This window comes from Arvicanthis niloticus, chromosome 13 (genome assembly GCF_011762505.2).
Source record: "Arvicanthis niloticus isolate mArvNil1 chromosome 13, mArvNil1.pat.X, whole genome shotgun sequence".
Lineage (NCBI taxonomy): Eukaryota > Metazoa > Chordata > Mammalia > Rodentia > Muridae > Arvicanthis > Arvicanthis niloticus.
This window is the reverse complement of record NC_047670.1, coordinates 49,553,783-49,576,310: the sequence shown is the minus strand read 5'-3', so window position 1 is coordinate 49,576,310 and position 22,528 is coordinate 49,553,783. Positions and strand designations below refer to the sequence as shown.

General features: G+C 50.1%; 1 long non-coding RNA gene across 5 annotated transcripts in view; it reads left to right on the top strand.

The window, feature by feature from the left end:
- Positions 1-22,528, top strand: part of LOC143434100 (uncharacterized) — an 88,813-nt gene that overhangs the window by 53,537 nt on the left and 12,748 nt on the right. For 2 of the 5 annotated variants that reach the window (XR_013103339.1, XR_013103336.1), the window contains 4 exons: positions 6,086-6,169; positions 10,704-11,323; positions 12,426-12,652; positions 16,416-16,604. This is a non-coding gene — a long non-coding RNA (uncharacterized LOC143434100). The remainder of the gene's footprint in view (positions 1-6,085; positions 6,170-10,703; positions 11,324-12,425; positions 12,653-16,415; positions 16,605-22,528) is intronic. The other 3 variants (XR_013103337.1, XR_013103338.1, XR_013103340.1) reach the window with 3 other exon arrangements.

Sequence of the window (22,528 nt, the reverse complement as noted above, 5' to 3'; positions counted from 1 at the left end):
TGTCAGAAGTTAGTCCTTTGGGGGGCATTCCTGAGCCTCCTGTGTATTGGAGGATTGTGTTTCCATTCCAATGCACTTGCCTGGGAAACATCTGGAAACAGCTCCCTATCCTATGCAGCAGGCCCTGTCCCCCTTGATTGGAACAGGTCCCACCCTCTCTCCTCCCTGTTCCCAACCCTGGGCCCTCTGTAACTGGAGAGAGGTCTATGAAGCTCAGTTGCTTATTTGCTTATTCCCGTGTCCTGACTTGAGGTGACTCTGTGTGCAGAGTGCTCTCAGCTTCTTACAGAGGGTGCTGAAGAGCAAAGCTTGATGTTATAGGGAAAAGAGGGGCAAAAAGAATTCTCTCATGGAGAATGGCAGAAGCCCCAGGACTCACATTGACTGAGTGGCCTGGCCTGTCTTCTATGGTTGCCACCTGGAAACACCTCAGTTCTCCTTTCTTCATAAAACATATGGCTTCCATCAAGGCTCAGGAACTCCTGTCATTAGGTATGATTTTGTGAACCACAGTGCACCCTTTTGGGGGATAACAGTCAGTGGGAGGGCACATAGGGGACAGAAGGAGGCTGCACCCTGGATGGGGTGATTCCAGCCAGGGCAGAAAGGAAGGAGCTGCAGCAATGATGAGGGACCTGGGGCTCCATAGACCCTGGGAGGCTAGACTGAGGCAGAAAACTCTTGCCCAAACCACCTGCCCTGAAAGGAAGCCTGCAAGGTGGGCAACAATTAGGATCCCTCTGCCTTTCCCAGTTGTCTACAGGGTCTTGGTTAACTCCGAGAGAGGAAGGATGGCCAAGGATAGCCATTGTTAGGCCTTGACAGCAACTGCCAAATACCCCCACACACTGTGAGAGAGATCAGAACAGGGTCATCTGTCACAGTCACTGCAGAGGAAAGAGGTACATGGAGAAAAAAAGAACAGACCCTCTGCAAAGGACGTACAGACACCCTCAAACTTCATAGACTGAAATGAGAATCAAGGACGAGCCTGCTAAGAAAAAGGCGGGGGAGTGGCAGAAAGGAAGGCCTTGTGCAGAGCTGAGGGCTGTGGAGGACTCCAGGGATCCACACACAGGGATGGAGGATCAAGATACAGGCTGGACCACTCACCTACCACAGGCAGGAGGCTATCACTAGGTGTAGAGGTGCATGGGCCCTCTGATTGTGAGGGATGGTCCGAATGCCAGAGTGTGACCCAAGCCCTGCACAGACACATGTGGCTGATTGCAAAGGGACTGGTGGTGAATCTTGACTGCCCCAAGGCACACCTAGGAGATTTGTAAAGCAGGCCTCTGGGATTCTGTGAGGGCATTTCCAGAGCCGATTAGATCATGAGGTCTTTGTTCCATCAATGGTTCAGACACTGAAAGATTCAAATCTGGGTGGACTCTTGGGGAGCGGTGAAGCCGTGGAAGATGGGGTATGCTTGGAAGAGCCGTGTCACCAACAGGGTGTAACTTGACCCTGTCCCTTTCCTGTTACTCCTCTATGTCCTGTCTTCTAGGAGGTGAGCAGCCTCTGGCATATACCCTGTGTCTACCATACTTTGATTACCACAGGCCCAGGAAGCTACAGCTCTAAGCCCTGAAACCATGAGCCAAAGAAACTGTTCTTCCCTTAAGGTTTTTTTTTCCCAGAAGATATTTGGTCACTAAAAGCAGAGTAAATGAAGAACCAGTCTTCCTGGTGTTCTAGAAAGATCTTCAGAAAGATTTTGGTAATCATATGAATAGAAAAATGGAAACCAAGTTGATCTCCATAAAGCAGAACAGTACCGGGAGTGAGATCCAGGACTATGGTGTTAGGAGAACAACTAACCATGTCTAAGTCTAACACTGAATCCACGTGGCTCTGGAGGGTGAAGGAGAGCTGTGTCCTTGAGCCTGCATGCACCTAAAGACCTTCCTTCCACTTCTCAGCAGAGACTAAAGTGCTGGACACACTGAAAGAGCCAGGTCATAGATGGCTGTCCAGTTTCTAGGCTTCTTGTGACTTTGTGATGGGCGAAATTGGTTCATCATCCCATGGGAAACCCAACTCTATTCAACTGGGTATGTGTCTTGGGGACAAAGCCCGATGAAAACTTTTATGATGAGTTTCAGGTTTCAAGGTGATCTTGTTAAGGGCGGGGCATTGATGAAAGACCTGCTCTTAGGAAGGGTATGCCAAAGGGCTTCTTCAGACATGTTACAATGTTAATCTTTTAAACAGAGAAAGCTAAGCCTAGGAAAAAGTTGTCATCTGTCAGTGTGCCACCGTTGGGCAGCAGATGGTGGGTGGGGCACCTCTCTGTGCAGTGCTCTTCTCCTCGCTGCTCCTGAGGGCTGTCCTCGTGCCACAAAAAGACCGTAAGACAAGAATACTGCTCATTCAGTTGTCCTTAATGTATTAATTCATTAGGCACCTAATGACTTCTTTTCTCCTGCCTGTACACTATAGAATATAAAACAGGGCAGTGTCGTGTGTCCAGGCAATGATGGTAGAGCAGACAGAGCTGGGTCAGATGGGTTTCCAGAGCACAATGGAGTTGGGGATGGATTCTGAAGAGGGGGTCATCCCCTGGTGATGCTGGGGTTGTGTGTTGGAGGCTGAGCAGACAGAGTGCTGTGGTGCCTTATCCCTCCCCACAGTGGGGGCAGGTGCAGGCAGCCTGTATAGTTTCTCTCTGAGCCAGGGATGTAACTTGCTGAGGTGATGGCCAACTGAGAAAGGCAGAGAGGCTTTGTCACTTGTCAAGCTCTGCTTCAGGCCTAGCCCTTCTTTCTCCTGTCTCCGGAGAAGAGCCTGGTATAGTTCCCAAGAAGGGTTTGTGGCAGTCATCTGGACAAACTAAGCTTATATGCAGTTCCTTAGAGAGGCAACGAGAACCCTGGCTGGACAGCCCAAGAGGAGAGAGGAGCACCCGTGGGCCTGAGGAAACCTTGTCTCTTCATTCACCCTCTTATTTCCCAGCAAGCTCTCTGAACTGCTGCAAGCTCTTTTAATACCCTCCAACTGTGCCCTCATTGGTCCCAAGAAAGCATCTCTTCTAAACAGCAGTTCCCGGTTGGCTGGCATTGTCTGCATCAGCAATCCTTGGTCTCTCAGCCAGTCCTCAATTAGATCCTCCTGCAGGAGATACTTTTGCGGCTGTGCAGCCCTCGGCATTTACATAGAGGCGCCCACCATTCCTGCTACAGGCATCCAGTTGGATGAAGTAGGCCTGGGTCCTACCCAGAGCCCCCAGCTCCAGTGACCAAGAACAGGCTTAAGACTTTGTCTTTTCCATAGCAAGCCTGAGCAGCTTGGTTCCACCCTTCCAAGCACTCAGTGGAGTTTCCCTAGAGTTTCAGGTCTTGAATTCTTGCTCTGGCCACCTGTGCACTCCAGAGTTGGAGTGTGGTATCTGTAGCACTCCTGTGCCCTCAGGTGGGGCCTGTGGGGATGCTGTCATATTCCAACAACCACTTGGCCTTTCCACACCTACAGCCTTACCACAGTGGTGTTGTGTAGCTGAAGCATATTGGGGAGGGTGGTTGTTGCTGGCTGGATATGAGGAAGGTTGCTGGTTGACTCTGGAGGTCTGATGGGCTTATCTCATAGCTTGGGCCTCCTGTGTACCCAGAGGACTGAGGATGGGAGAAGCCAGGTGTGGTGGCCTCTTCTGTCATGACCCTTTCCTGCTATGGACTGCTCATGACCTGACACCTGACTCATGCATTTTCAAAATGCTTAATCCACACAAGAATGAGGGATTGGGGACAGTATGTGTATGGAAGAAGCCAGACACATACCAATTGTTTTGCTACAGCCAACAGTTCAGTGGAGAATGTGAAGCCCCGAGATAAACAGGGGTAAGAGGCAAGGTCCTCAATCCACTGAAGCGCTAGCTTCCTTCTCTTTCCCCCAGAGAAATCAGGATACCTTGGGGCTAATTCCTGCTGGAGATGGTAGGGGGTGTGTTCCCTGTGACTGGGTAAGGAAGGAAGTGACCTCAGTCTGACAGGCCTGGGCTAGGATTTCATCTGACAACTGTCTGGTGCTTCCAACTGCTTCAGAGGACTTCATAGAGTGGCCCATCGGTACCTTGCTCAGTGACAAGTGGGTACTAGGGTTCAGCTCCTCAGAGAATGGGCATCTGAAAGTCCATGGGGACAGCTGAATCCTGTGAAGTCACTGCTGCCCATAGCGTCGACTTGCATGAGGCAGAGTGGGGAGAATAGTTAACTCCATCTGTCAGACTGAGCTGGGCTGGATCCCTTGGGCGTGAGTGACAGGGGTGCGATTTTCTCTGTCTCCCAGGGGGCTTTGGCTGAGGGGATTCAGATCCTTGGGGACCCAGTCCACCCAGCTCTGATGAAGAACAGTGACTCTCCATGGCTGGTGCCTTTTGATAGACTTGGATGAACTGGAGAGATTCACAGAGTACAAAAGGTATAGGGTTGGAGGCAGGATTATGGCTGCCTGGTAAATTGGAGAAAGGTTTCCCAGAGACATTTTGGCGGCACAAGAGATCAACAACACTAGCACCGTAATGTTGGTTAAAACCAAGATTGTGGGTCCCAAAAGGCAATGGGAAAAGCTAGAGGGGTAATGAGAAAGAGTATCTCTGTCTCTCTGTCTCTGTATCTCTCTCTCTCTCTCTCTCTCTCTCTCTCTCTCTCTCTCTCTCTCTCTCTGTGTGTGTGCATGTGTGTGCGTGAGTGCCTGCATGCCTGCGTGTGTATGTGTGTGTGTGTCTGTGTATGTGACTAAAAGCCCTTGTGTCCTGTGGAGGAGAGACAAGAGGGATAGCCAGGGTCCAAGGTCAAGGTGACACTTGCAGTGACCCCAGATAAGCTGGAAGACACTAGACAAGGGCCCCAGCAGCCTGGCTGGACATCTCCAAGGACAGCAGCTCCTTCTCTTCTCACTGAATGGTTGCCTGGATCACTGCCTCCAGCTGACCTTGCAGGGACTGGTAGAAGTGGAGTAAGTTGATAGGTTCTCAGCATCTGGATTTGAATTCTTTTGGGATATTTTTCTGTCTGTCATGGACCCACTCATCTATCCATCTACCCACCCACCAATCCTCTTCCTCTCTTTTTATTAATTCTTTGAGACCTTAGTTTTATACAATGCATTTTGACTATATTCCTCACCCACCCAACTCTTCCCATATCCACCCTATCCCTTCCTTACCCACTCAACTTTGTGTGTTTTTTTAAACCTTCAAGACCAATTTGTGTTCCCCGATTCTTCTTCTTGTGTGGTCTCCACTGCAATGTGGTCAACTTACCAGGAGCTATGCTCTTTAGGAAATGGTCTTCCTATCCCAGAAGCTAACACTTGCCATCCTTCCCATGACTGGAGGTGGTGTTGTATGCCCAACTCCACTTTCCACACTGTGATTTGGTCTGGCTAGAGCTTGCATGAATTGTTGCATGCTGCAACAATTGCTGTGAGTTTATCTGTGCAGCTCTCTTGCTGAATTCTTGTAGCCACCCATTCCTTGTGGTTCACTCTTTATTTCCCCTTCTTTCCAATAATATATCTGCCTATCTATTTATTCATATACCAACCCATCCATCCTTCTACTCACCCACCATCCTACCCACTAATCCATTCATCCATCCATCCATCCATCAACCAAACCTCAATCCTTCCTTCTTGCCTTCCTTCTTTCCTTCTTCTTTCCTCCCTCCCTTCTCCTCATTAATACATATATCTATCCATTCACTTACCAAATTATCCACTCACTTATCTTCCCACTACCTACCAACTCATCCATCCATCCCTCCATCCCTCCATCCCCTATCCCTTCATCTCTCCATCCCTTTCTTCTCTCCATTAATACATTTATCTACCCATTCACCTACCAACCTATTTACTCATCTATCCATCCCTCCATCCCTCCATCCCTCATCCCTCCATCATCCATGCCCCCACTCCTCCTCTATCACTCATCCAGCCAGTCTCATTCACCAATTTTTTCCTGAGTATCTTAGTATGCTAAGTCAATAGATATTTCTGACCTAGACCAAGATGGAAAGATGGGGAGAGAGGACAGTTTGCCAAGATAAAAAGACACTCCACCTCTAAAAAGTCCCACCTGTCCTTGTAGCCTGTTTTCTGATGGAGAAGCCTGCGAGGGAACAGGAGATCAGTGTGGAGAAGGTACTTGTGACCATGAGCACCTGCACGAAAGGTCAGTGCCTACTGTTTGCTTGGGATCAGCTCTCTCCTGTTCAGCCAACTCTCTAACTCAAAGCCATTTTTACCTTTCTTTCCAACTCTCAATTCATGATATCTTTTCACAGATCTTGGCTCATGTTTCTAAGCCCTTCCTTCAACCTTATCGTGGGGGTTATCAATCATAACAATAATTCAGGAATCGATTCTTTCTTTGGCTCAGGCTTTTGGCATTCCGATGGCTGCTTGTGGACACTCATGCCTGCGTCTGTGTTCCAATTTCATCCAGGGCAGCTACCAGGGCTTGGAAGCTGGACAGGTCCCTGTCTGGGCTCAGTCCTATGCAGGTCACCGTGTGGTTGGCTTCCCTTGGTTCCAGCAAAGCCGACTCCCCTTAGGGTCCTGGATGCTTCCCATAGGCAGATGCTGCTGTCCAATGAAGCTTCTGTGACAGCCCAACCCAGTCTGAACTCATCCCAAAGTCCTGGGCATTTGAGTCTATGTTGTTTTCCCTTTTAGGCCAAGCTGGGACTCAGTTTCCAGAGAATGTCACCAGTTCTGTCCTAGTGAGCACATGAGACATGACTGTGGGAATGGATTCAGTGGGAGTTTGTTGGTCCCCTGTAGGGAGGTGGCTGCTGCGGTGACATCAAGTGTTCTAAATGCACTGCCTGCCCAGGGCACCACGGCTCTGGGACAGGCTGGAGCTGGGGATAGGCTGGCAGGGCCATCTGACCCTGGGTGTTCTGCACCCCTTTAGTCTAGTTAGAGCTAGAGGGCATGTGCTCAGGGGAATGAGGTCAGAGCCCTCTGCTGCAGCCTGTGTCCTCTCCATGCCCCAAGGATCTATTAAGCAGAAGGGGCCTCTCACCCAGGGGATTTAAAGTGCTTTTAAAAGGCGATTATTCAGAGTTTTGTAATTTCTGCTCCCTAAGTGTGCTCTCCTCTCTCACCCTGACCTAGAGGGACGAATTTCCCTCTGCTTGATTGGAAAGTGGGCCCTACCCACACAGGACTCAGGGAGCATAGCTTGACCTTCTGCCTCCAGGCTGGGGGCCCTGGGCTCTGGACAGTTGCTGCACTTCCGGTGGCTTGCTGAGGCGGAGCCTTCAGGTTAACTCTTTCTCTGCAGTACAATATCTGCAGGAGGTCCTTGGAGGAGTTTAAGTCTCCAGTGTGGTGGCTACCACTCACCTAACCAACACTCCGTGAATGATTTCTCTGCAGTTCCCGAGGGAGAAGCCACTGAGACTCCAGAAGAAGGGCCCTTGACTTTATTGTGGGCAGAGCAAGAGGGGTGTGGCTGAGCAGGCACTCTGTTGATGCCATTGTCTCTGGCTTTGGTGCTCAGCCTGGTGTCTCCCTGTCTCAGTTAGGGTTTCTACTGACGCTGACCAAAAAAGCGAATTGGAAAGGAAAGGGTTTATTCAGTGTATACTTCCACATTACTGTTCATCACCAAGTCAGCACATGAACTCACCACAAGGCAGGAACCTGGAGGCTGGAGCTGATGCAGAGGCCATGCTGTGGAGGGGTGCTACTTACTGGCTTGCTTCCCCTGGCTTGCTTGCTTATAGAACCCAGGACCACTAGCCCAGGGATGGCACCACCCACAATGCACTGGGCCCTCCCCCCATTGACCACTAATGGAGAAAATCCTTACAGCTGGATCTCCTGGAGGCATTTCCTCAACTAAGGCTCCTTCCTTTCTGATGACTCTAGCTTGTATCAACTTGACACACAAAACCAGGCAGTCCACTCCCTGTTTTTTTAGGTCCAGACCTGTGGTACCCATGGAGGGACAACAGACTATCGATTAGCAGTTTAGGATTAGTAATCTCTCATGGGGCCATGGAGGACTCCTCCTTCCCCACCCCCTAGGCTCACAGGCATGGACCCCAACTACTCACAGTGGCAAGTGGCTATCACCAATCCTCCCCACCCCACTGTCCTGCTGTAACGATGCCAGAGTATAGCAGGATCCAGTACAGAGCCCATGGATGCCTTGAGGGTTCTGAGGCTGCCAGACACACACTGTTTAGCATGGCTGTCATGGGCAGGAGTACACCATCCAAGGTCTTGAACACCAGGTTTGGGGCCTAGGGTGCAAGGATGCATTTATATGGGAGGATGGCTTATGGTCTTTGATTAAGGAACAACTCTGGGGCTACTATTGCAGGGTGGCCCTGGCCACAATTAGTCACAGGAATCAGAGGCCAGGCTTTCTAGCAAGAAGACCTATGGCTGGGGCTTCCTAAAGTCACAACCTGTATCTTGCAAGGGCTGTGAGGCCTTATAGCACATCTGTATAACAAGGAGAATCAGCAAGAGAGTAGGCCAGGAGGGACAGCTACCTATTGTCACCTGACATAGCCCTCTGGGAATTTCCCTCTTAGGGAAGGGCTGGCTACCAGATAGACTCCTGGCTCCTACCTTCTCAGTCTGAAGTCATGGTAGGTGGCCAGCAGCACCTGGCATTCCCTCTGAGTGGCAGTGGCTATGCAGCTAACCCATATTGAGCCAGATCCTAAAGGCTATAGGAAGAATCTGGGGTCCAGTGTGGGTGGAGGGTGACTGCTGGGACTGTCATGAGATTAGAGGTGGAGTAAGGGGTGGATGGCAAGGTGTTCCAAAGTTACCTGGGTTAGAATAATGTGTCCATTTTCAGAGACAAGTGGCTTTAGCAGGGTCCCAAGCCAGGTTCTTCATGTCTAGAGCTTATGCCCTGGATTCTGTCCACCATGAGACACAGATGTGATGGGTTACTGAGAGCTTGCCAGTTAGGCTGGCTTTTGTGACTCTAAAGGGAAGGTCTTAAGTTTTAGCTCATGGTTTCTGAAGGGCCAGGTGGGAGAGCATGGCAGACCAGAGGAGGGATATAGATAGATTATGGTGGGAAAGAGTGGGGTGTAGAGACATTATGGGGGGAAAGCTTGATGGAGTTGGGGGTGGGGGATGCAGAGGCAACATGGCAGAGCAGAGGAAATGTCAGCTCTCTACACACTCTCTTCTCTGCTCCTTCTATTCTATCAGGGTCCCCAGCGCACAGATGGCACCCCTCACATTTAGGGAAGACCTTCTTCCCTCAGCTGTTCCTCTACAACCCCCTCACAGACAAATTCAGAAATGTACCAAATTCAGTCAAGTTGACCATGGAGATCAACATATGGCCACCTATGCATTTGCCTCTGTAGCCACCATCTGCATGACCAGGCCAAGGTTGTTTCATCTTAGGAAAGTTTCCTGTCCCTCCTGGGCCACTGGACTCCATGCTTCTCAGCCAGAGTTCTAGTCATAGAACTTGCTCACCCTGGATGCAATGCAGTGTGCACAGGAAGATCCCTGCTTTTAGGAGAGGTCAGAGGAGAAGGAATTCCGTGGACCTTCCCAGTTCCCTTGAGATTTTTTAAAATTATTATTATTATTATTATTATTATTATTATTATTATTATTATTGCAACAGATGTCTTCTTGTGGCTTAGTTATTTGTTCCTGGGACCTTGAGTAGGCAGTCAGTGTCCTGTACAGATCCTCGGGCATCCTCGCCTCTCTCTGCCTCAGGCCAAGTGCCAATACAGGGCTCATGTTCTCCAGGTGACTGGACAAAGGACACTGAGTGACTTTCAGGAAAGCGAGAGCCACTGATGGGGCCAAAGAGAAGGCAGAGGAGGCTACGAGAGTCTGGAATACGTCTGCAGCAAGTATCATTGTATTTCATATTCATAACCCCAGAGAGGCAGCCGGAGTGTCTTCTCAGTTTATGGGGAAACTGAGGCTCCAATTGTGGGGACTCCCATAGGGTCACTTTGTGCCTTAGCACTTCTTGGCCTGTCCCTGAAGTTCATGTAACCTTTAAGTCCCAGAAACCCTAGGGCCCCTTTGTACAGATGGATGTCCTTTTTCTTAGGAGTTGTGGGGTATTTGCCTCTGTCCCCTAAGTGCCCACATGTGACAGTAAACACTGTTTGGATCCAGAGAAAATTGGCTCTAATTAACCAGCCTCCAGATTATAGCTTGGAGAGCCAGTTTGAAAAGGATGGTTTGGGGGGTGGGGGTGGGGTACTCATTAGCATGGCAGCCAGGCCACTTTTCCCTAGACATCAGTGCTCCCTGGTGCTCCTCCTGCTGGTTGCCTGCTGGAAGTATCTACAGTGGACAGAGGTGGGTTTCTGGTTTGTGGGAGTTCTTTTTAAAAAATTTCTCCTTTCTCTCTGTCTCTGTCTCTCTCTGTTTCTGTCTCTCTGTCTCTTTCTCTGTCTCTCTGTCTCTTCCTATGCCTCTCCCTGCCTCTCTTTCTCTGTCTCTCTCTGTCTCTGTCTTTTTGTCTGTCTCTCCCCCCTCTTGTGTGTGCACATACATGTTCATGCGTGTGATCACAGGCATGCAGCTACTTTTCACTTTGTTTGAGATAGGATCTTTTGTTTTTCACCACTGTATAAAGCAGGCTCACCAGCCCAAGAGCTTGCAGGGATCCTCGTGTCTTTGTCTTCCATCTCCCCACAGGAACACTGGGAGTGCAGGTTTGCCCTATTTTGTCCATCTTCACACAGGTTCTGGGAATCCACATTCAGGCCTCCATGCAATACAGCAAGCACTGGTTATCTGTCTCCTGGCCAAGTGTGAAAGGTTTTGTGACAACATCGTGCACCTGACTGAAGTCATCATCCTGAGAAGATGTTTTGAGTGGCTTAGAGCAGCCATTGTAGAGCAACAACCTCTGAGGATGGAGGAGCTCACAATCGGTCATGTTTGAGGAATGGAAGGAAACAATACCCAATCCCAATGAAAAACACTGTTACTGCAGCTGCCATCATCACCATGACTGCCACCACCACCTCATCAACCTGGTTACCACCCACCGCACAACTGACCATGAAAATCATTATCACCATCGCCATGGTTACCACCACCCACCCGACCATAGTTATACTGCCACTGCTATCATTACCACTCCAACCACTGTAGTTACCACCACCACCAACATGGTCATTATTACAGCCATCACCATAGCTACCATTCTTCCCCCCAAACATGGATCTCATGGTCCAAACATGGACCATCACTATGACTACCCCTCCCACAATCCCATCACTATGGTTACTGTCATCATCATCACCATCATCATTGTCATCACCATCATCACCACCACAGTAGCCACTACTATCACCAGGTATCTCTCCCATCTCTATCAGCATGGTTAGTTATTACTGCCCACAAGGCTGCATTTACCACAGTTACTGTCATTATCTCTTGACCTTTGGGTCCACTCTCATGACTCCATATCTATGGAGGTTGACCACTATGAGATATCCAGTGGACTGCTTCTTTCTCCTCTCCTTCCATTTGTAAGAGGGAATCCTAAGAGAAGATGGAAAAAAGTGAGGTGATGTTGACCCCTGACTCCTCTGCTCATCAGGAAACTATTTTCCCATGTTGTCCCGCTGAGTTTTAGGAACACTCCCTAACCCTTGTCTGGCAGTGCCTGTGACCACTGTCCCCTATGAACCGTGCTAACCTGCTGGTCCTCCATAAAATCTCCCCATCACAGTTCTCTGTATGAGCCTGTTTGAGGTGCCTGCCTCTTCCAGCCTGGACAAGGTACCCATTGCCACGAATGGTACTGTTTTGAGGCCTGCATCATGTCATAGAACCCCATGGGCTTTCTGTGGGCTCTCCTGCAGGAGACTTAGATTCCTCTTCTGGTGGGCTTTTTAGTTGGTAGAGGTCGAGACAAGGGTCTGCAGCCTTGTCACTTCTACATGGGAACACCATGTGAAAAACAATGCTTGGGGACACTTACGTACTCTTAGATCCAGCCTGCCCTGACACCTGTGTCCATGGACCTCCCAGATACATGGGCTAGTCCAGTATCCGGATTATACGGACTATCTGGGGTTCTGTTACTTGCAGCTCAGCAGGTTTCAGGACAGCATCTGACCAATGAAGACCAGAGGGTCAGAGTAGGTGTCTCTCTCAAACTGGCTGCCTTTTCTGACTGAGCAGCGAAGGCTCAGAAAAGAAGCAAAATGGAACCAACCGAGCTTCCTTACTCTGACTTGGCCCTAGGGGTCTGCGGTCCAGGCTCAGGGCCCTGTTGTATTTCCACAGCAGTGCTGTTTACCATGACACAGGGCCAGGGCCAGCAGAGTGACACTTCTTGTCTTGGGTTCCATCTATGAGAACCAGAGGACTGGCTGTGACTGCTGGAGTCTGGTCTTCCCTAGGTTTATTGAAGTCTGATCAGGATATCTCATTCTCTGATGTATCTGTAGGTCTATTCTCGGGCCTGTGTTTGCTCAGAGGTCAAAGCCAGTGAGGCCCAAATCCAAGATGGGACCAGTAAAAGCAGGAAAAAGAGCTGCTGCAGAATCAAGCTGTGTGATGGCAACAAGTCCCTGAGGCTGTGGCGTCCCAGATACTTTGTACACCATCGGCAGAGCTTCAATGGTGCAGGCTGGTGGATCTCAACCCATACAACAGGATGACGCCCTCAGCTCAGGTAGGAACCTAGAGACAGAGTCTCCAGTTGCTTCTGTGCCTGTCCCAGAAGAGGAATGCTACTCCCATTTGGAGGTGGGCAGGAGGGTAATGGCCAGGCATCCTTTTACCATCCTCGGACATTGGTTTTCAGGATACAGAATCCCCCAGGGACTTTCCCATCTTTGTGAGCATTCAGGAAGGGCACCTCCCCATTCCCATTCCTCATCCAGAGTGGCCCGGACAGCTGAGATTTTTCTCTGTGTGATTTCTTCGAGGAGTCCACTTACCGAGGCTGGGAACCCAGTGCTCATAGCGACTTGACTTGCTTTATTCTGGTGGTGCCATGCATAAACATGCTGAATCTTCTTGGCTATGCATGAGTGTGTCCCAGGGAAGCAAATACTAGACACTACGGGGGCTGAGCTGCTGGCTTCACACCGCGCTCCGGAGTTTCAAATCGCTTTCACGGTTGGCAGTGGCTGTCTTCCCACAGCGGGGCTCAGCAAGCCCCTCCCAAGCAGAGTAGCCTGAAGTTCCGCCTCTGAGAAGAAGCCCAGGTGTCCCTGGGCCCAGCTCTGAGGCCTTGACTTTCAATGTCCTGCCTCAAGAACACAAGGCATTGTCTGTGGTTGTGAGCTTGCCTCTCCTACTTGGTGACCAAGGTTCTGGTGTCCAGCTCCTTGCTGGCACACTGTGCGTTGTTCACACCTCCATGTCCCTGGGTCTGAGAGAGTGATAGCAGATTTTCCCTGTTTGTCTGGACTTGCTGCAAATAGGCAACTCGGTCCAGAGTTTGATTTGTACCTCTCCAAGGAAGGGCAAATGAGCTGAGCCCTTCTTAGACTTAGGGTACTCCAAACAAGCAGATCATCCCTAGGAATGGCCACTTGCTCCACAGCCAGCCTGTCCCAAGACTTCCTGTAGAGAGTTTACCATGGTCACCACCAATATTATTGCTGCTGCTGCACATGTCAGAAAGCAGGCTCAGCATGTTTTCTGAATTTATCCCCAAGGGGAGAAGCTGGACTTAGGTGTAAAGGCGGGGACATTCCAGAGTGCTGAATGCTGTGATAATGATGGTGATGATGATGATGGTGATACCACCTCAAAGAAAATAATAGGGTCTACCTTAGGGGGCTGATGGAGATGGAAATACTATGAGGAGGGACATTTGAGTCTAGCCCTGAATGAGCCATGTAAAGTTCTGGGGAAAGACTCCCCGACTAGAGCAGTGGATACAAAGGTCCTGAAGAGGAAACATGGTTGTGCTTATATAGGAGACAGAGCCAACAAGGTCCAAATAGAAAAAATGCTATACCAGGGCTTTGGGGTTCTGTTGAGCCCTGACAGTCAGTGACTGGCACTTGTTCCCAGGCTCTTGGAGCTCACCATAGTTTGGTATAGTGAGATGACTGTGATCATTTCTATTTTCAGGAGGATGCTGTGTGGGACACATGGCCTGTTATGGGAGCTGGGAGATACCCAGGCAGGTTGCCAACACAGTACAGGGAGGGGTATAAGGCTTGCTCCAATACAGATAGGACAAGCTGTGCTCTATCTGGCCAAAGGCTAGCCCTGCTGTGGGCTTGGAAATTGAAAGACCCACTGGGTACGGGATGGAGGAAACAGGAGGCAGGGGCAAGGTGATGTCAGGCCCAGGGTAGCTGTGTGCTGGGCCCTGTTGGGGATGAGATTCTCTCTTTCAACTCCTTCAATCTCACTGTGAGCCGCTGTCTCTCTCACATCGGACTGATGACTGTAGCTCCCACAGTGAGCACCCAGCACCCAAGGCTTTTGTGCACACGCGTGCATTTGTATGCATATAAGAACACATTTGTGTGCACAGTGCATCCGTTCACACTTGCATGGGCATGTTGTTCACGTGTATTTTCCATGCCGCTACTTCTGCAAGCCCCTCGGTGTGGCATCCTGCGCTGTTCAAGCTCCAATTACCACATGTTGTTAATTATGCAGAACTATCAGCAATTTGTTTTTATGGAGTCAGGAAGCCCAGTGCCTCCAGCCACATTCTGCCCTCCTCTGTCATCTGCGGTGGAAATGCTGTTGCTTGGATCCTGGGATTTCTGCTCACCTTGGCCAGAGTTCATCAGTTGCCAGCTTATCAGCACCTGCCAACTCAGGTGCCATCTTTAGAGCTTGTGGGAGGATACAGAAGGCCAGCAGCCAAGGGTCTAGTCGTTGGTCTACACCTTTGTGGCCATAACAACTGTGCCTAGCCACATGACTGCCTCGAGCTCAGGAAGTATTGCCTTGGGCCTCTGCCTGGGCTGTTCCCTTGGATGCAGAGGCAGAGTGGGGCATCTGCTTCCTGAGCCCAGCTGCCATGCTCGGTGGCCATGCTTACTTCTCCTGCCCTGTTATTGTTCCTTATTTCTTTTTGCTGCAAGTGATCTCTTCCCCGGCTGACCATCAGCGTCATGAACGTGGACTGGTTTGTCTGTTGTGAGATTGTACACAGTGACAGTCCATAGGGGCTGCACATCAAGAACATGTGGGTGGGGTGACCACACAGAGCAGTGAGTCACAGCTGCCTGAGGCCGAAATGCCATTTCAGTGCTTGCCAGAAGGGATGCACTTCACTTAGAAACAGTCCGGTCCTGTCAGTAACAGTCCCTCAGCCCTCGCAGCTGGCCCAGTGGTTTCTGAGGAATGTCAGTTTATAACAATTAACTGTTATGACTGCCCAGAACAGACGGGTGACAGCAAATTAGAGCCCAAGCCTTTCCTGCTGGAGACATCACCTAAGGTTAAGGGTATAAATGGCTAAGGGGCCATTGTTGTCAAACAGGTGTCTGCTTGTTTGCAATCCACAAATATGGCTTGAAGGGCCTACCCCAGACCCTCAGCTTGACCCTAACTCCAGGAGGGCTTTCGGCCTAGGGGACAGACAGAGAGCAGAACCGTGCAGGCCTTGGAGACCCTGCTGTCCAGCAACGCTGAGGGGCCAGCCCTATCTTTAGATCTGAAATTTTATTTTGAAGATATATTTTATTTTAAAATTACGTGTATATGAGTGTTGGTGTGTGGCGAGGGTGCCTTCAGAGGCCAGAGCTGCAGTTACAGGTGGCTGTGAGCCACCTAAGATGGATGTTAGAAACTGGATTTGAGTCTTCTGCAAAAGCAGCAAGCAGTCTCAACCACTGAGCCATATCCCCAGCCTCAGATCTCAGATCCATACTGTTTGATCCTTCTAGCCCTCCCTCTCTTGACCCTGTATGCACCTATCAGATCTGTTTTTGATTAAGTACCCAATTCCATCCTGGCCACCATTGTGTTCTCTCCCTCCTAGGTCAAGGGACAATCTCTTTCCCAAGGCTTTGTTCAGTGACTTCCAGACCCCATCAATATTACCTTGCTAACTTCACACAGCAAAGCCTCAGGCCAGTCATGCAAGACAGCCATGCCCCTGCCTCATACTCATCTTTCTGTCCCTTGGCCCACCCTCTACCTCTGCCATCAGTTTCAGGTGCTCCTGCATATGTGTGCACCCATGAGGAACCAGCAGATACCCATCCTGTCACAGTGAGCATCTCAACGTCATTCCTCTCTCTGTGACCACAGTGTCCAAATCGTGGCAACATTGTGAGTGTTGTCGCAAGCTCTCTCACAGATTATATTATGACCATCTGTGCCAGAACTATGGTCCTTCAGCTTATCCAGAGTGGGCTGCCCTGCTCTCCGCCTTCTCCTCTCTTGACTCTGCAGCTTCAGGTTGCCCATCCCTAAGTCCACATATACTGCTGTGTGTTCCTTTTCACCAGATGGGAGCTCTGCAGGTCTGAGGTTGCCTTCAAATGTAGTTGCCACGGCTGCTCCATCCAGCTGTCCCAGCTGCTGCATGATGGGAGTTACCCCTCCAACATCGAGTGACTTATATGCTATGTCAACACAGCACCTAGGAGAACACAGAAACACCAGCAACGCCACTTTAATTACTCTTCTCAGATGAGGTAATGATCGCTAATGTGTATCGGGTCCCATTAATTAACTCTCTGACTTTAATTAACTTCTTGCCTATTTCACCTGACATAATATATTATCACAAATGTCAACCTCACAGAACATTTCCCTCTTGCAACAAAACAAGATGCGCCTCAGAAACATTGCATTTTTGACAACAGACAGGAAGGAAGTCCTCTCCAGGAAGTGGACACGCTGCTGGTGGGACACAGAAGTGTCTAGCTGGATTATGGAGCTTTCTAAGAATTCATAATCATAATCAAATTTGTTCCTAATCACACTGTCGTGACTTCTCATAGCATTTAGACGCATCGCTAATGACGAGCACTGCCAGAACACACGTCACGCAGCAGGCAGAGCGTTTAGAAACATGATACTCACCCGGAGGTCTCCCTTAGAGCACGCCAAGTGTGGAAGATGGACTTCCTTAGAACAAGCTGGGTGTGAGAGATGGAGGGCAGGGGCTTTCAGGAGCTTCATCCTAGATGCCTTAAGCGTGTGAAGCCTAGACAATGTGGGCATGCTAACTGCTGCTGCCTCAGTTGACCTGGGCCCTCGGCACTGTTCCAAGAACTTTGTCACAACTAGGGAAGCTGGTCTTCCTGGTAGTTGCTGGGATACTCAGAACCCCCAAATCCACCACTGGGACTCCCTCCCCATAGCTGACTTGTGCCCAGGGTCACTTTCTGTCTGCCCTCGTCACCCTTTATCAATCCCTAACTTCCAGCTGCACCATGACTGTAGCAGGTACTTTTCTGCTTGTCCCTCCCTATGGCTTCCTGCTGTCCCCAATGCCCTGGTTATTAAGGGATGTGCCCCCTGAGAGTGAGGATAAGAGTCCATCCTCCTGTGTCTCCATGTTCTGATATGAAGGCATATATCAAATCTATAAAAGACTGAGGCCAGATTTGGGCCCTGTGGTGTTGGCTGTGTCCCCTGACCAGGCTGACTATAGCCATTGGAATGACAACAGAGGTCTTCAGCAATGGGTTTCATCCTTGGGGCAGGTGGGTTGAAACAAATGAGTCCTTGACCCTACAGTGACTTTTGGCTGAACCTCACACCTTGGTAGGTATTCCAGGATATGGATGGACCCACCAGATTCAGCCTTCCTTAGTTGGAGCCCCAGCCTAGCAGCCTTCAATGTGTGGTTTTGAGAAGTCCAGGACTCCTGCAAACCAATCCTCTGAGTGGTTTTGGGGAGTCCTGGATGAAGGGCTCCACATCCTATAGATTTCACTTAGACCTACCCACAGCTATGTATTGTATTCTCAAGCCACACCTATTTCTATGCTCCTACTGTGCACATAAGACCCATCCATACCAATGGTCAGACATACATAGACATCTTTGCACACATAGAACCCATATCTGTTCATGTGTTCACAGCACATCTGCACCTGAGAACAAACCACAAATACACATTCATTTGCATATATATGCACAAAGATACCCCACACATACGAGTACACACGTAAATGCATGCATACATGAATACACACGTGGGCATTCATATACACATGAAGTATGGGAGTGTGGTCAGGAATAGCAGATAGGAGTCATTCAGTAGGAGGTGGGAGTCGAATGTCTAGGCCCAGCTTCCTTACCTGTGCTGTGTTCATCTTTCTAAACCTATCTGTAGAGTACATCCTGGTGCTGATAGTATGTGGGTACATGGAACTGTCTATCTTCAGAGCCCCATTCCTTACCTACAGTGGGCACAATGGGGTATGATAGTAAGATACACTCATCCTGGGATGTGGTCATTGGGCTGGATTGGAGGATGGCCTGGGCTGAGGTCAGGGAGACTGGGGAGTGAGGACCCTTCATACCATGGAATGTATGGACTCCTAGCATGGTACCCATCACGTGCACACTTGGTTAACAGGTATCCCCTGGGCTCTAGGACACAGAGTTCTAGTCCCTGCTCCTCTTGGTGCGGAAGAAATTTGGATCAGAGAAAAATGGGTCCATCCTGGAGCTAGCACTGAGAATATGATTTGTTGATCTGGTCTCTCTCTCTCTCTCTCTCTCTCTCTCTCTCTCTCTCTCTCTCCCCTCTCAACTGTATCAGCCTCTCTCCATGTTTCTTGTGTGAGAGGGGGAGAAGGGAGCTGGCCTGGACTGCTGATGCAGGAACAGTCCGACCCCACCAAGGTGTGATCAGATGCACGGCTGGATCTGTCCTTTTCACTTGTCAGCTATTTTGAGAAGAACAAGACCTGGTCTCCCTGAAGGCTGGGACACATGATAAAAAGCAACCCCCACCCATAAGTTCCCTAGTGGGGAGGTTCCCTAGTTGCAAAGTATCTGCAGAGCCCAGATTTGACTGATACCAGTTCTTTGTCCCCCTGAGCAAATGTTACGGCCTCTCTGAGTCATGCTTCCCGCTGTACAATGATGCAACCCAGCTCTCAAAGCCCCACACAAGGAAGCAATTCTACTCCTCTACACTCAATGGTCTCCTGGGATTGACCTCTCCCACACCCCCTAGAGATTCCCCTCCCCCCACCATTACTTCCAGCTAAGAGCTCGAAGAGACTTTTCTACCCACGGGTCCCTTTTTGTGGCAATGATGTTCTTGGGAGATAATGACAGCGAAGAACCTCAAGGCATAGAGGTAACGAGGATTGCCCAAAGTTTGTCATGAGGCTAGTTAGTAACACTGGTGGTTTTATTACGACAGCTCTAGATTAGAGTCTGTGTTCCACCCTGCCCCAACATCCTTTCTTCTCCAGCCTATGTCTGTCAAAGATGTGAGTGGGTCAGGCAGAGATCTATGTGACACATTCAGGAGGTGTTCCCAGTGCCGTGAAGGGAGACTGAATCTGTCCATGGCTCCTGCCTGCAATCAAAGGTGGCTTGTGGACCCTGGGATGATGAGAGGCTGTGGCCAATAGGGAATGACCAACATGTGGCCCCAAATGGACAGAAGACAGCAGGGATGGAAAGTCACCCATCACACCCCAGTCCATCCTGAAGTCCTCTCTCTGCTACTGGTGTGCTTCTCCCCTGAAGGTCAATACAATCCAGAAGCAGGGCAACTGAATTGGGGCCTGTCAGGCTGATGGATGAGTTGAATGGACTGGTATTTTAGCCAGGGTCCGGGGTGGTGAGGGGCTTCTCATGGAAAGGATGGTTGTCACCACTCTTGTGTTAGTGGCTCTGTGGACTTGTTTATTCACTTTCTGCCTCTTTGATGTCTGCCTGGTACTTGGTGGGAGCAGACATGGGCTCTGTCCTTGGAGTTCAGTGTCTGGTAGGAAAGCAGCAAACCACTTGTGAGAAGGGACCTGCACAGGCTCTGCAAGCTGGCGGGGTGGAGATGCTCTCACCCATAAATGCTTGTTTCAGGTAAGGGTTGGGTATCCCAGGCCTATGTGGGCATCCTGAAGATGCTGAGACCCTCAGAAGGACGAGGGGCCCAGAGTCAGCTCTCCTTAGACAACAGGACTGTAGATGCTTGGCCACAAGGATAAATCTTACGTTGGTGACAGCCTGTCTGCCCTGATCCCTGTTTGAAGATATGGCTTTCTTCTAGATCTTTGGGAAACCCTTAAGATAGCCACAAGGTAGGTGAAAGGGTGGAATGGACAGGCCTAGGGCCACCTCTTAAGACTGCACAGCATCAGGGCATAGCCATGTCTGTCTGACATCATCTGTCACTGCTTCAGTGTCACTGCCTAAGTGTTATCCGATCCCCTCACATGCTGTTGAGGTTGTTAGAGGGCCCTTGAGAGGCTCTGTCCTCAAGGAAAGGGCCTATCCCCGATAAAGGAGCCACAGACAACTAGCCAGGCCATCAGCTACTGCATCCCCTATGTTGGTGACTGGAGAGTGAGGGAAACTCATATTGGGCTTCAGACTAAGCGCTTTCATGGTTGAGCCCTTTTCTACAGGGAGCTCCAGAGGCTGGAGCTTGCCCAGGTTGTACACCTTTCAGCATTATTCTGTAAAGTGTACTCATTTAAAGTGTCCCAGTGTTTGTCACTATGGCTTATGAGAGAGAGAGACAGAGAGAGACAGAGAGACAGAGACAGAGAACACACATACAGCCTCTTTGTTGTGTTGTACATGATGGACCAGTGGGAGCTTGTTCTAAGAACAGCTGGCATGTGCCAGGCCTTCTGCAAGGTCAGAACAGGTGCTGGCCCAGTGAGGAGAGAAGTCAGGTCACCTCATAAAAAGTCAGAAAAGCCTCCTGGTGGAGGTGGCACCACAACTGAGCAGGCATCCAGGCAGGAGGGGATGAGACAGGGTACAGCATAGGCATGAAGGGGCAGCAAGGACCCAGTGACAACTGTCAGGAATTCAGATGGTATGGAAGAACCACCAGAGACTGAGACAGTGAGGCCACTTAGGAGAGAGCTTAGTGCCAGGCATCAGGGTTTAGATCTAATTTGGTACATGATGTCAAGGGGTTCAGAGAGTAGACCGTCTTCCTCCTCTTCCTCCTCTTTCTCCTCCTCCTGCTTTTCCTCCTCCTTCTTCTCTGGTGCATGTGCAAGTGGGTGAGCCCATGCACCTACATATGTAGGCCAGAGGAAGACACCAGGGCTGTCGCTGTTCTCCATATTATTTTTTGAGACAAGGTCTTTTAATGTACTTGAAGCTTTGTTTTGGCTAAGCTGTCTTCACCCTCCAGTGCTGGGCTTACAGGCACGCACAGCCAGCTGTCTCCACCCTCCAGTTCTGGGCTTATGATCATGCACAGCCGGCTGTCTCCACCCTCTAGTGCTGGGCTTACAGGCATGCACAGCCAGCTGTCTCCACCCTCCAGTGCTGGGCTTACAAGCATGCACAGCCAGCTGTCTCCACCCTCCAGTGCTGGGCTTATGATCATGCACAGCCAGCTGTCTCCACCCTCCAGTGCTGGGCTTATGATCATGCACAGCCAGCTGTCTCCACCCTCCAGTGCTGGGCTTACAGGCATGCACAGCCAGCTGTCTCCACCCTCCAGTGCTGGGCTTACAAGCATGCACAGCCAGCTGTCTCTACCCTCCAGTGCTGGGCTTATGATCATGCACAGCCAGCTGTCTCTACCCTCCAGTGCTGGGCTTATGATCATGCACAGCCAGCTGTCTCCACCCTCCAGTGCTGGGCTTACAAGCATGCACAGCCAGCTGTCTCCACCCTCCAGTGCTGGGCTTATGATCATGCACAGCCAGCTGTCTCCACCCTCCAGTGCTGGGCTTATGATCATGCACAGCCATGCTGAGCCTTTATGTAGGTGCTGAGGATCTGAATGAGCTCTTGATTTTACAGAAAGCTCTCTTCCCTGCTGAGCCACTTTCTTAGCCCCAGAGTCTTTCTTCTTAACCTGTGACCTGCATACCTAATACAGCATCTCAGACATACCAGGAGCTGAGCTAGTATCCACTTAACGGACGGATGGTGACTGGATGATGGGCAGATAGAAGACAGATAGATGATCAATGGGGGTGAGAACTGGGGTATGGATGGACCCATGGGTGATGGATGGGGAAGGTGTGGGGATAAGTGGTTAGAAGAACTGTTGATGGACAGTGAAAGAGAGAGGGTGTGTGGACAGTGTGGATGATGGACTGGTGGGGTGATGCTTGGTGAGTGAGTGAGTGCACTGTAATAGGCCAGGAGGGGAGAAGAGACATGGGCCTTCATCTGCAGTTCCCAGAGTCATGTAACAGAGGGCAGGGCGGTTCTTTGATGGTTGTATCCTTTCTTACAGGCAGCTCCAGGGGCTGGAGCTTGCTCAGGCTGTTAACCTCTCATCCCTATGCATGAAGTATGCTCATTTAAAGTGCCTCAGTGTTTGTCACTTATGGCTTATGGTGGGGTAGGGCAAAAAGGAGGGAAGGATAGAGGGAGGGAGAGGGAGGAGGAGGAAGAGGGGGAGAAAAGGAGAAAGAATAGAAGGAGAAAGAGGAAGAAGACA